The sequence below is a fragment of the Bidens hawaiensis genome, unplaced genomic scaffold (genome assembly GCF_021521415.1).
Source record: "Bidens hawaiensis isolate Kalapana, Puna unplaced genomic scaffold, B.hawaiensis_p1.1 tig00039021_1, whole genome shotgun sequence".
Lineage (NCBI taxonomy): Eukaryota > Viridiplantae > Streptophyta > Magnoliopsida > Asterales > Asteraceae > Bidens > Bidens hawaiensis.
In genome coordinates this window covers 134,991-148,373 of record NW_027496855.1, presented here as the reverse complement: position 1 = coordinate 148,373, position 13,383 = coordinate 134,991, and the positions used below count along the sequence as shown (strand labels likewise).

The 13,383-nt window shown below is 34.8% G+C and overlaps 5 non-coding genes across 5 annotated transcripts; all 5 read right to left on the bottom strand.

Moving 5' to 3' along the window:
- Nucleotides 1–740: 740 nt before the first annotated feature.
- On the bottom strand, nucleotides 741–862 carry LOC143590848 (small nucleolar RNA SNORD14). The gene has a single exon (XR_013145561.1). It is a non-coding gene; the product is annotated as a small nucleolar RNA SNORD14 (small nucleolar RNA).
- Nucleotides 863–1,415: 553 nt separating this feature from the next.
- On the bottom strand, nucleotides 1,416–1,536 carry LOC143590849 (small nucleolar RNA SNORD14). Its single transcript, XR_013145562.1, has one exon. It is a non-coding gene; the product is annotated as a small nucleolar RNA SNORD14 (small nucleolar RNA).
- A 552-nt stretch (nucleotides 1,537–2,088) lies between these two features.
- Nucleotides 2,089–2,208, bottom strand: LOC143590851 (small nucleolar RNA SNORD14). The gene has a single exon (XR_013145563.1). It is a non-coding gene; the product is annotated as a small nucleolar RNA SNORD14 (small nucleolar RNA).
- A 1,570-nt stretch (nucleotides 2,209–3,778) lies between these two features.
- On the bottom strand, nucleotides 3,779–3,901 carry LOC143590847 (small nucleolar RNA SNORD14). Its single transcript, XR_013145560.1, has one exon. It is a non-coding gene; the product is annotated as a small nucleolar RNA SNORD14 (small nucleolar RNA).
- A 46-nt stretch (nucleotides 3,902–3,947) lies between these two features.
- Nucleotides 3,948–4,071, bottom strand: LOC143590846 (small nucleolar RNA SNORD14). Its single transcript, XR_013145559.1, has one exon. It is a non-coding gene; the product is annotated as a small nucleolar RNA SNORD14 (small nucleolar RNA).
- Nucleotides 4,072–13,383: the final 9,312 nt, after the last annotated feature.

Below are 13,383 nucleotides of genomic sequence, written 5' to 3'. Positions count from 1 at the left end.
GTCTAGTGCAGTCACTCATAGAACCTAATGATAATTAAAACAACTTTGTACATGTCAAACTTATAATACTTAACATTCTTAAAATGTTAACATGAAACTAAATCCCTTTTTAATAACAATACCTTCCCACCTCACCAATGAATAAATGATAGAATCTAGCACCACTTCTGCAAATGTTTATGAGAAACAAACCTTTGGATTATCATCATCAACAAATATTAATTATTAATTAATCAAATAATTTGAAAATATTAAAAATTTTATAAAATATTGAGAGGTATCCGCAAGCATGTGTTAGCATTTACAAATTTTTTCCTTTAAAAACAATCCACAAAATGCACAATATACCCAACGCACAACTGGCAAGCTCTTGCCCAAATGTGCAATAAATTCCAAGTTTGTTCACGAGTTGAACCCAAGTCAAGCCACGGTGGTTTTGAACTTGGCTCGAAATATAACAAGACTTTGAAATTGAACGAGCCAACGAACCGAGCATGACCTGACCCAAGCATAGTTCAATTTCAACTCGGTTACCAAAATGATACAATTCTGCTAAGGTTGGTCCAAATATAGTTTTTTAACTAGTTTCATTCAAGTTTTATTGAACAAGCCATATACTTTTTGAACAAGCCATCAACAGTTACATCACGACAACGCTAATAACCACTAACAAAAACCAAACTTATAATCTGAAAACCCGTTGGCAACAACAATTGTCAAAACAAAAAACACAAGTAAAAAGTATCAGACATCTAAGGAAGGAAAAGCAGCATAAACTCTCAAGCCTGGCGAAGGTGAAAGTTCTTAGTCGGCCACTGCGAATGTCTCTGAGAAACAAGCCTTTGGATTATCATCATCAACAAATATTAATTATTAATTAATCCAATAATTTAAAAAATATTAGAAAATTTACAATAATTTGAGAGATATCTGCAAGCATGTGTTAGCATTTACAAAATTTTTACCTTTAAAAACAATCCACAAACTACACAATACACCGGCGCACAACTTGCAAGCTCTAGCCCGAATGTGCAACTACAAAACAAATATGAGGAAAGAAGGCACACACCGTCAACAAATACCAAGGTTGTTCACGAGTTGAACCCAAGTCAAGCAAAGGTGGTTTTGAGCTTTGCTCGAAATATAACAAGACTTTGAAGGTGAACGAGCCAACGAGCCAAGCAATGACCTGACCCAAGCATAGTTCAATTTCAACCCAGTTACCAAAATAATACAATTCTGCTAAGGTTGATCCAAATATAGTTTTTAACTAGTTTCATTCAAGCTTTTATTGAACAAAACAAGCTACCAATAGTTACATCACGACAACGCCAATAACCACGAACAAAAACCAAACTTATAATCAGAAAACCCGTTGGCAACAACAATTGTCAAAACAAAAAACACAAGTAAAATGTATCAGACATTCAAGGAAGGAAAAGCAGCATAAACTCTCAATCCTGGCGAAGGCGGAAAGTTCTTAGTCGGCCACTGCGAATGTCTCTGAGAAACAGCTTTGGATTATCATCATCAACAAATATTAATTATTAATTAATCCAATAATTTGAAAATATTAGAAAATTTACAATAATTTGAGAGATATCTGCAAGCATGTGTTAACATTTACAAAATTTTTACCTTTAAAAACAATCCACAAAATACGCAATACACCCAAAGCACAACTGGCAAGCTCTTGTCCGAATGTGCAACTACAAAACAAATGTGAGGAAAGAAGGCACACACCGTCAACAAATACCAAGGTTGTTCACGAGTTGAACCAAGTCAAGCCAAGGTGGTTTTGAGCTTGGCTCGAAATATAACAAGACTTTGAAGGTGAACGAGCCAACGAGCCAAGCAAATGACCTGACCCAAGCATAGTTTCAATTTCAACCCAGTTATCAAAATGATACAATTCTGCTAAGGTTGTTCCAAATATAATTTTTAACTAGTTTCATTCGAGCTTTTATTGAACAAAACAAGCCATCAACAATTACATCATAACAACGCCAAAAACCACCAACAAAAACCAAACTAATAATCAGAAAACCCGTTGGCAACAACGATTGTCAAAACGAAAAAACATAAAAATGTATCAGGCATCCAAGAAAGGAAAAACAGCATAAACTCTCAATCCTGACGAAGACGAAAGTTCTTAGTCGGCCACTGCGAATGTCTCTGAGAAACAAGCCTTTTGGATTATCATCATCATTAATTAAATAATTGATCCAATAATTTGAAAATATTAGAAAATTTACAAAATATTGAAGAGATATCCACAAGAATGTGTTAGAATTTACAATTTTTTCTCTTTAAAAAGCAATCCACAAATAGCACAATACACCCAACACACAACCAGCAAGCTCTTGCCCAAAAGTGCAACTACAAAACAAATGTAAGAAAAGATGTCACGTGCCGTTTTTTTAATAAGTTTCATTCGAGCTTTTGATGAAAAAGCCACATATTTGAACATTCCATCAACAGTTGCATAACAAGAACGTCAATAACACTAACATAAACCAAAGTTATAATCAGAAAACCTGTTGGCAATAGCATCGGCACTGTTTCATCACAGTCGTGTAACGAAAAATAAATAGGATTTGCAGAGACCGTAAAAGCAAGGAAAAAGACACAAGTGATACGAAAAAGTTCGAAACAAGACTTGAAATTTTTATGCGGACCAGATGACTGAAGAATAGAAAAGTTTGTTTGGAGTTGATTGTTGCGTACCCTATTTTATTCTTGCACTATGTTTTATTATTCAAAAGTGACAAACATTTACTGCATTGGCTTACGAACTTATAGGTTTTTATTTAAATTAACAATATTTTTTAATTAAAACAAGAACAAAACAATAAATAAAACAATGGCATTTGAAAAGTTTCCAATGGTAGATTGATGTAGCAGCGGCAGCACGCTCAATGGAGAGCTTGAGCATTTTAAGCACATCTTATAAAATTACATGATACAAACTGTTATTTTTTTATTTGGAGGTAAGAAAACTGTTATCATAAATATATAAAAGATTATTTAATTAAGCAGAAGAAAAAAATAAATATTTTTAGTGTAAAGAGATGCGGCTGTGAAGGCTGTTATTTAATACTTAAACCACCACCACAAAATATATTGCCCATTCCCAGTAAAGGAGAAACACAAAATTTGATAGATCATCAATTGCTTGCGGTTAAAAAATATTCAAAAGATGTGCTAGATTCTAATGTTTAATTCCAAGAGGCAAAATAGCATGCTTTCAAAAACGGTTTACTACATTTCAAATCGTCTGAAGAATGTAAAGTTACAAAGCTCTCATAAAATACCGAAAAGGTTATTCACATCTTCATTAGTATCCATGAGTGACTGCACCAAGCAGGAACACGTGATACATCATCTCCATTGCCACTGACTCCACCTAACTAATGGATTAAATAACCCAGCAGGTACAGGCCACTGGAATTAAAGTGAATGAACATTAGTGTAATTGCCTGTTACAGACACGCGTTGCTCCTAATGAAAATAAAAACAAGTTTGTGCATGTCAATCAATAAAACTCAAAATTCTTAACTTGTTAAGCTTTTTTTAACAATAATACCTTCCCACCTCACAAATGAATAGACGGTAGAATCTAGCACCACTTCTAAAAACGTCCTAACTACCATACTTAAAACTATTTATAACTGTATGATGTAACGATAAAGTGTAATATAAATCAATTAAACGATTCATTTGAAAAATATAGACTGCAAAACAGCAATTGTCAAAACAAAAAAACATAGGTAAAATGTTTTTCAGACATCCAAGGAAGGAAAAGGCAGCATAAACTCTCAAGCCTAGCGAAGGCGAAAGTTCTTAGTCGGCCACTGCGAATGTCTCTGAGAAACAAGCCTTTGGATTATCATCATCAACGTTAAAAAACAATATTTAAATAATCAAACATAAGAACAAAAAAAGCAAGCCTCAGACATCCAAGGAAGGTTAAACAGCAGAATCTCTCAAGCCCGGCGAAAGGCGAAAGATCTTAGGCGGCCACTGCGAATGTTTCTGAGAAACAAGCCTTTACTGTTATCATCACCGGCCAACAACAAAAACATTTGCTCTCAGACAAAGGCCAGGGTTTTCCACATCAGAAGCTTGATGGGTTAATGATCTTGAACTGGATTTTAGCAAAAAGTTAAGAATCCACTTTGCGATGGAGTCAGGACTTTTAGGCTAAATCCAATTAAGTTCATAACCCATTGGCTTCTTCTCTTCAGTGTGGTTAAAGCAAAATCAATCTTCATTGAGCAAAAGTTGAAAACATTAAAGCAATTAAATGAAACCAAAGGAAAGATTAAAACGATGAAGAAAATGAGATCCGAATATGTGGGTTTGGTTGGTTGATGAATAAACGTAGGCAAGAGGGTGATGATATAAAGGAGATGTTCTGCTAGGGTTTTAGTAGGATGTAAAGCGTAAACGCCAGCCCATTAAGCCCAATCGGCTATTTGGGCAAGGGTTTCTCTTTGGAAATCAAACATCTTTTCTTGAGCCTGATATTCGTTTGGAATTTAAATGAGTCTAAGTTCGGATAAAGCACGTGTACGTAGTATCTTAATAGAGCCAAAGCTTGGCTGGTAATATAAAAATAACACATAGAAATCTAAAAGAGGTAAAACTTAATAACACGCAAGGCTCGTTAACACTCTAGAGCCTAAACAAGCTTCTCATACAAGGCTAAGCTCAGGCTTGATAACTAAGCAAGCTTTATTTGAGACTCAGACTAGGCTCGAGCTTAAAAAATCTAAACTTGTTTTGAGGTTCTTATCGATTCGAGCTCGAATAGCTTGTGAGCGGCTAAGCTCGTTTGCACCCCGTTTTTTTTTTAAACGGCGATTTTCTTGTAACTCTTCAAATTAGAGAGTCTCATTGCCCCACTCTGGCCAGACTATGTTGTCTTAACCGGGCTCACACTAATTTTCAGAGTTTGGCTTAGGTGTTCTCCTGAGAAACCATACCGCCGGCTGACAGTTGACAGTTGTTGTGTCATCACAAGAGCAACAGTTTTTGCATAACACGGTGAGACGAAAACCTAGGTGGGCTCGGGGTTCAAACATACAACCTTTGCACAAGGTCTAGCTCAAATCCTTCCAAAGTGACGTAAGTGAGAATTGAACTTGAGTTTCATTGGAAAACCTAACTCTTCTATCACTAGGCCACAATTGAAGGATCATTTGCACCCCATTTGATAATTATAAACTTTTTTTTATCAAATAAAAGTATTTGCCAAGCAATGCATCGGGGATTTTCTACTTATGGCATCATCTTTTTACTATGGTTAGATTTTTTTACAAACAATTAACAACTGTTATAATTTTTAGAAAAATACAATAATATAAAAACATAATAAAATTACGTTCTCATTATAAATGAAAAAAAAAAAGCATTACAAATATCTATTATTTACATGTTTCCATTTTGAACACGATTTGTTATGTCTTTGATCAAAACATTGACAGGAAAGTCTTTTCCAATACAACAAATGCATAAACTTTTCAAATAATCACCATCCATTCGATTACGAGGATTTATATTAAATGCTTCATTGAAGCAAAAACATCTTTCAGCATTTGTCATTAAATCGGTACAACTAATTTCTTAACTTCGATAAAAGATAGAACAACGAATATATAATGTGTTTCATTGAAGCAAAATCATCTTTAAGCATTTGCCATCGAATCGATACAACTATCTTGTAAGCTTCACTAAACGATAGAACAACGAATATATAGTATGTTTCTCTGTTATAATTTCAAAGTTCAATGGGGCCATGTGACCTGATTCCTAATACGTGGGTCCACCTCTGATTTGTACCGAGGCTCCTCTATTGGCAGTTCTGAACAGTATTTGACCACCTCCCACATATGTAGAACCACTTACATGGGAAGGGGTGCTAAAGCTACGTATTGGTTTGGTTATTGGTTAATCGGTATCAGTTTAACCAAACCACTGGTTTATTGAGTGGTTTTGTTGGTTTGGTTTAGCTAATAGTTTTGTCACACACCAACTCATAGTTTTGTCACACACCAACTCCAAAAACATATATTTTTGTCAATCATTTATGGTCAGTCAAGCAATCGGTTAATTGTCTAGTTCGGTTGAGCTAAATAATTAAGTTACAAAAAAAGGAAAGTGAGATTTTTTTTAGTTACAAACAAAATAATCTTTGTTAATTTCACTATTTGTGGATAGCAAATGGAATGCATCGGGATTAATCTTGATAAAGGTTTAAAGTTTAAAGAGTTTTAGTTTGAGTCGGTTTAGTTTATTAATTAGGAATAAGATTGGTTATTTTTATTTATTTATTTGGTTTCCTAGTTTGAGTCTAATTAGGTTTCTTGGTGAGCAAGTTAAGGTTTTAGTATAAATAGATGGTTTAGGGTTATTGTATTTTTGTGTGGTTTTCATTCTTAATAATATTGAAAGATTCATGAGGAGTTCTTACAAAATATCGATGTTGTTTGTGTTGCTCGATATTCGTTGAAAAAAGAGAAAACGTTAATCTGTGTGATTCGTTGAAAGGAGAAGCAGCGTAAATCTATGCGATTCGCTGTGATTGTATCTGTGTGAGCGATCAAAGAGGACGATCTGTGTGGCGTTAAGAAGATTTGAAGAAAAGAATGGCTAATAATCCAAACAATGCGGGGAATGGCCCGGTTCAAGAAAACAACACCACCTCGTTTCAAGTACCAAGGTTGACAACAACGAACTACAACACTTGGACAATTCTAATGGAGTCAGTTTTGGATGCACAAGGGTTGTGGGAGACAATTAAGCCAGTAACCGATGGAGCCATTGATGAAAAAAAGAACAAGATTGCAAGGGCGATTATCTATCAAGCTTTACCAGAGGATATACTCCTTCAAGTTGCTAGGAACCGAAGTGCGAAAGACATATGGGAAGCTTTACGTGTAAGGTTTCTTGGTGCTGACAGGGTCCAAAGGGCACGTTTAGCGAGTTTAAGAAGAGAATTTGAGCAACTACGAATGAAGGAGACAAATACGATTGAAGAGTTTGCTGGAAAGTTAGGCGGATTTGTTTCAAGATTTACTAGTCTTGGTTCAACTCTCAAAGATGAAGTGTTAGTGCGAAAGCTTTTAGATTCAGTGCTAAAGAAGTATCTTCAGATTGTTGCTTCTATTGAGCAATATTCAGATCTGGACACCATGTCATTCGAAGAAGCAATAGGCAGGTTGAAGGCCTATGAGGAACGAATCAGAGAGTAAGATGAGACGGGTGATAGCAGACAAAGTAAGTTGTTGCTTACTAAAACTGATGAACAGGAAAGTTCAAATAAAGAAGAGGATGCTTGTGAATGTTGTGGACGAGGGAAAAGCAACCATGGACGTGGCCGAGGTAGAGGACGTGGTGTTGGACGAGAAATAGGTGGTCCGTTCCAACCAAATGAAAATCAGAAGGAGAAAGGTATGGGTCTAGGTAAAGCTCATATCAGATGCTATAATTGTCTTGAATATGGTCATTTTGCATATGAGTGTCCCGGACCAAAATCGAAAGAAGAAGCTACTAATTTGGTTCGTGAAGATTTAGATCCAACACTATTTTGAAGAGTAACGAGTCCATATCAAGATTAAGGTGGTGAATGAAGGATTAATCTTGATAAAGGTTTAAAGTTTAAAGAGTTTTAGTTTGAGTCGGTTTAGTTTATTAATTAGGAATAAGATTGGTTATTTTTGTTTATTTATTTGGTTTCCTAGTTTGAGTCTAATTAGGTTTCTTGGTGAGCAAGTTAAGGTTTTAGTATAAATAGATGGTTTAGGGTTATTGTATTTTTGTGTGGTTTTCATTCTTAATAATATTGAAAGAGTCGTGAGCAGTTCTTACAAAATATCGGTGTTGTTCGTGTTGCTCGATCCAATTAATTCCAACATCGGTTACTCCCATAGACGTTAATATTTCCCTTATCGTCTTCATATGCACTATTGTAGACACAAGTGCCTAGGTATTACTATTAAGCGTTCGAATTTGGTTTTCAAATATCCATTCGAGTGTAGATTTCAAATGTAATCTATGAATTTCTGTTAAATATATATGATTTTAAAAAGAGTAAAGTGCCATTTTCGTCCTTATGGTTTGGCAAATAATGCGAATTTAGTCCAAAAAGTTTATTTTTTACATATGGACCCTCCACATTTCTCAATTATTGCCAATTACATCCAAATCACTAACCTTGTTAAATTTAATCATTAAGTCAGGGATAGACATGTCTTTTCACTATTTCTTTTTTATATGAGTAAAGTGCCAAAATCGTCCTGAGGTTTGATCATATTTGCGAATTTCGTCCAAAAATATTTTTTTCGCAAGTAGACCCTCAATTTTTCCCAACCGTTGCCAATTTCGTTCAAATTGTTAACTCGGTCTAAATTCAACGTCAACTTATGGGTGTTGCTGTCCTTTTACATGTTTGTTTACATTATTGTAGATATGTGTTTGTTTGATGACATATATAACATTTCACGATTCCTATGTTTGAATCCAATATATTACCCGTTTGTTTATTCTTCTTTACTTTTAGTCATATAAGGGGGGTTTAGCTCAGCGTAATAATAATAACAATGTAAACAAATATGTAACAGGACAGTAACACCCCTGAGTTAACGTTAAATTTAGACCGAGTTAACAAATTGGAGGAAATTGGCAACGGTTGGGAAACATCAAGGGTCAATTGCGAAAAAAATATTTTTGGACGAAATTAGCAAATGTAACCAAATTTCATGGACGATTTTGGCACTGTACTCATGTAATAAAGAAAGAGTGAAAGTACATGTCTACCCCTGAGTTAACGATTCAATTTAACGGAGTTAGTGATTTGGATGTAATTTGCAAGAATTGGGAAACGTGGAGGGTCCATATGCAAAAAAAAAACTTTTTGGACCAAATTCGCATTATTTGCCAAACCACAAGGACGAAAATGACACTTTACTCTTTTAAAAATATGGTTTATGAATCCACTTTACGGGGGCTTATTCAACTAGTACTTTTCCCGTCCGGTGGACGGTAACATCAATGCGGAAATGTGACGGATACATTAATCCAGTAACAATAATGAGCATATATACAAATATGGATGAAATACTGAGGTCATAAGGAACAGTAACCAACTCTAGTTTTATGCCAATCCGGTAACCGGAAAGTTTAATGCCATAATAACATAACTTTCTTTACATTCAAAATTAAAATATAAAATAATATATATTTAAGATAAAAGTACAACTCCTTTGAGTAAAAAATAAACAATTTTATTGAAAGTAACATAAAGCAATAAAAAGCATTCATGTAATTTTCTATGAACATTTAATATGAATCTAACATTTCAAGTCTAAGATCAAATTCATTAGACTCATTTCAATATTTTCAAAAGATATTTTAAATATTATGTTTAACTTTCCATCTTGATGAATTCTACTTTCATGAGCAAAAGTATGAACGTCTTATCCGCACATGCAATTGGGTGTATTCTTCTAGCTAAAACACATGCAACATTTAAAGTAAATAAGAACTTTAATGTTAAATATCATTAATTATATAAAATGAAATAACTTTGAATCACCAGCTTCTTTACCCTCCACAAAGAGAGCTAGAAACATCTTTTTCTTAGGCCTCTTAGATGAATAAGAAATTAAAAATTGATTCATGACTTTACACCCATAAACAACAAATCAAATATAATGCTCTAAATTGTGAATGTTTGGACGTTTGGTTACAAATTTCTCTTTTTTTTTATCCACTCCATATCAACATGCTCTTCTAAAACTATCATGTTCAATATTTTGGTGCTTTGTTAACATATAACAGAAAAAGTAACCAAATAATTTCACTTATAAAATATCTCACTCTTCTTAAAATATACTCTTTCAATGATAATTTTTTTTAACTTATAAAGCATTTTTCATGCCTATAATCATTTAAGCGAGAATGAGCAAACAAAACTTGATAATCATACACGCTTGAGAACTAATTAACTAAAGCCATTTTACTTAACATTCTTGCCCACACAGAATGCTGACATGTCTCTGGACGGACAAGATGCCTATAACACAAAAACAAAACCATTGATAAATTTAAGTTGTTAATGACCTTTTGTGAATCAAATGTACAAACAAAAAAGTACACCGACAAAAACAGAATAAAAGTAATGTAAACTGATGGTATTTAGTGAAAAAGAATTATTTTAGAATATGATTTGTGAAGATGCTAACCCGAACGTGCCCATTACTCGTGTGGTGACATGGCTTTTTCCAGGTCCTAATAACTTAGCAAGTCTAGAATAAAGATACGTGCCTTCCATTTCTATCTAGGAGAATATCCCTTGATTAACATTACGGTGGATAACTTTTGGTTCCAATCCTTCATGCAAATCTGCCAAGCAAATGCAATCAAACCATATGCAAATAACAAATGAGACACTTTGTTGGTAAAGTTTATATTATAAAACAATTCTTGATAGGGCAATCATTGAAAAACCATATGGACTTTCTTTGAACTTGAATACAAGTCCCTTGATATTATTCTTCATGGTCAAAACCTAACTTTTTTAAAAAGTAACAAAAGAGATTTAATCATTCAAAAATAAAGTCGGGAGACTTACAAATGATTTCAGATAAAAAATCAAAGGGTTCAACAATTGCCCTTGAAAGAGAAATGAAAATGAATATTACAAGCATACCCTTTTACATTCGTGGTAGCAATCCTCATTCGAATGTCCCATGTTAAAAGGCTGATATGTCCGACATCTCCATGCAACCGTTGTCCCAAATTTCCGTTGTCAATCAACTCATACACAAGCAATCTGGATTAGAATGGATGTCTGCACATTATATACCAATTAGTGAGTGTTCTTTCTACATGTTATTTGTTTGGCTGTTGAATGATCGATCAAGCATTACTTTTCCTTAAATACTCAAAGATTTGATGCTGTATAAATGCCAAGGATAAGGACAAAGAAAGAAGATAACTGGTAAAATTTGAGCAGATAAAAACATTTTTTACCCGATAATAAATAAAAATTTGACCCTTGTGGAGGGTTAAAATTGGCCCGACAAGAAAAATCTTTTTTTACCCGTTATTGAAACAAAAAGTTGACCCATAATCCGGTTAAATTTGACCCGATAACAAAAACTTTTTTTTACCCATTAATGAACATAAAAGTTGACCGTTACTTGTTAAATTTGATCAGTTAGTTAAACCTTTTTTATCCGTTAATTTAATATAAAAGTTGACCCGTAGTTTGACCCATTAATAAAAACCATTCTTTTACCCGTTGATGAAACAAAAGTTGACTCGTTACCGGTTTAAACTTGACTCGTTAGAAAAAACTTTATTTACGCGTTAATGAAACAAAATATTGACCCATTAACGGGTTAAATTTGACTTTTAAAGTAAGAACCTTTTTTCACTTGTTAATCAAACAAAAAATTGATCCCATTACCTAGCTTAATTCAATCCGGTTAGTCAATTAAACCAAAATAACCAATAAAAACTTAAAAAAAAATTGGGGCTTTCCTTATAAAACTCTGAAAGATATTAGCCTCCTAAAGCAAAAAAAGTCAAATCAAGCAAAAGTCAAAGTTTTTATTGGAGTTTACCAATTCAATGGTATTTGAAACAAAATTTAGATATGTAAATAAAGATTTTATTCTGTTAAAATAATAACAAAACTACTAACCATTATTGCAAATCTTCGAACACAAACACAACTTGGCAGTCGGCACCACTAGCACTGCCTCTGTTGGCACGACCATCGCTGCTGCCCTCCACTAACGCAATTGGCAGCATCACCTCCACCTGCTGCCTAGAAGCCACCACCAGTGTACACATAACTTTATTGCTCCATACAGTCGAGTGTAAAGAAAATATATTAAATCAATATTAAAATGTTCATAAAAATATTATACCAAAATATTTAATAACATCAAATTGAAATTAGTTTCAGCAACTGTTAGCTTATTTTTGACCAGCTCAAATAGTATTTTTCTAAACCGACCCAATTTGACCGGACCAAATTGAGATATATTTAAAACAGGCCGTTTTGACAGGCCAAGTTTATGTTTTATTTATTTTGACGGGGCCAAATTAAACGTTCTTTTTTGAGGTTACCCAGTCAAATCGATGATTATTTTTTAAACGATCCACATTGACCCAAACTCGTTTTCACATGAATCTGTTTAGACCTGAATAAACTTTCACCTGGACTTATGTTGGGCCGTCACCCATCCCGAACCGACCCACCCGTTTTGCAAGCCTTACTTTGGACAGATGCAATGTATCTTGTCATTCTGATAATCCACCGAAACTAAATATACACATGTGGATTACACCATGATTTTTATACCTTAAGTTCATAAAATATGCATGTACCTGGGTGCAATCTTTGCTGCTTCAGCTTAACTACTTAGGTGCTGTTTGTTTTTGCAGACATAAACTGTCTGCAAGCTGATTTCATCTGTTTTCATGTCTGCAACTGAAGATGTGGTCTGAAGATCTGCAAGCTGAAAATATAAGACTGTTTGTTTTTATAAGCTGATACTGTCTGCATAACTGTCAAACTTATCTCACAAGATAGAAGTCATTTATTCAAGTTACATAGAAAATATAATAATAAAATTGTGGCGGCGGACGGTGGGTAGTGGCGATGGATGGTGGTGGTGGACAGTGGGTGGTGGTAATGGACGGTTTTGGTGGGTGGTGGACGGTGGTAGTTGACGGTGATGGCGTCCGACAGTGGGTGGTGGTGGTGATGAACGGTTGTGGTGGGTGGTGGACGGTGGTGATTGGTGGTGGCTGTGATGGATGGTGGTGGTGGTGGTGGTGGCGGACGATGGGTAGTGGTGGTGGATGCTGGTAGTGGCGGCGGACGGTGGGTAGTGGCGGTGGATGGTGGTGGACGGTGGTAGTGGGGGATGGTGGTGGTGGCGTACGGTGGGTGGTGGTGGCGGACGGTGGTGGGAGGAGTGGATGAGAGGGTGGCTTCAAAGGGATAAGAGTATGATTTTTTTGCGAAGATGTTTTAAGCAAGATTTCTTTGCTTTTCTTTTAAGATGAAAGAAGATAACTTAAGATCTGTTTTAAGAAAAAAAACAAACAGTCTTCAAGGGTAATGTCTGCGCGCGTGCAGACATTAGCTCCCTTGAAGATGTTTGAAGAAAAAACAAACACCCCCTTACACTAATTACCACATTTGGCAACTATTAATACAAGAAAAATTTAGGAACAATCCTTTTAAATTATAAATTTTTAAAGCTTAAGTTAGAATATACCACTATTCTAAAGATGCCACGGAGCTTGCAATCTTTGTTGCTTCAACCTCACTCGCACCATTATGGACCTGCAAAATTG